Consider the following 505-nt stretch of genomic DNA (forward strand, 5'->3'; position numbering starts at 1 on the left):
GTTTTTAAAAATGCTTTTAAAAAGTCATAGTTTTCACCAGAAGCTACAAATAACGCCTATTATTTTGAAAAAGTTGGATATGCTGCAAGGGCCCTTCCTATCTACCTTAACAGAAAGCTGTTGATCCAAACTTCAATTCACAGTATCACTACTTGGGAGTTTTACGAAGTGCAGTAATGTTCCTGTGTTTCACTAAAGATCAGAACTTTGTGGGGTTTTTTTTTTTTTTTTCCCTTTCAGTTTCCTCGGTCACCTTAAAGATAAAATCCAAGCTGCTAGCTTTCCAAGCAGTATTTGTGTCTTAGCAATGCCTTCTGCACACCCATTTTACTCTGAAAGAATATTTCCATCTTACCAAAGAGTAGCATGTTTTATTCCTGGGCACATCTGTTTCTTACTCTTAAAGTACACACTTCTTCTACACTAAAAGTGTTATCAACTAAATTTATGAAACACTTAGGCACACTAAGTACCTATGTAAATCTCTACTCAGCCCTTTAACAGG

This window comes from Egretta garzetta, unplaced genomic scaffold, assembly GCF_000687185.1.
Source record: "Egretta garzetta isolate BGI_Z169 unplaced genomic scaffold, ASM68718v1 scaffold768, whole genome shotgun sequence".
NCBI classification, from domain to species: Eukaryota; Metazoa; Chordata; class Aves; order Pelecaniformes; family Ardeidae; genus Egretta; species Egretta garzetta.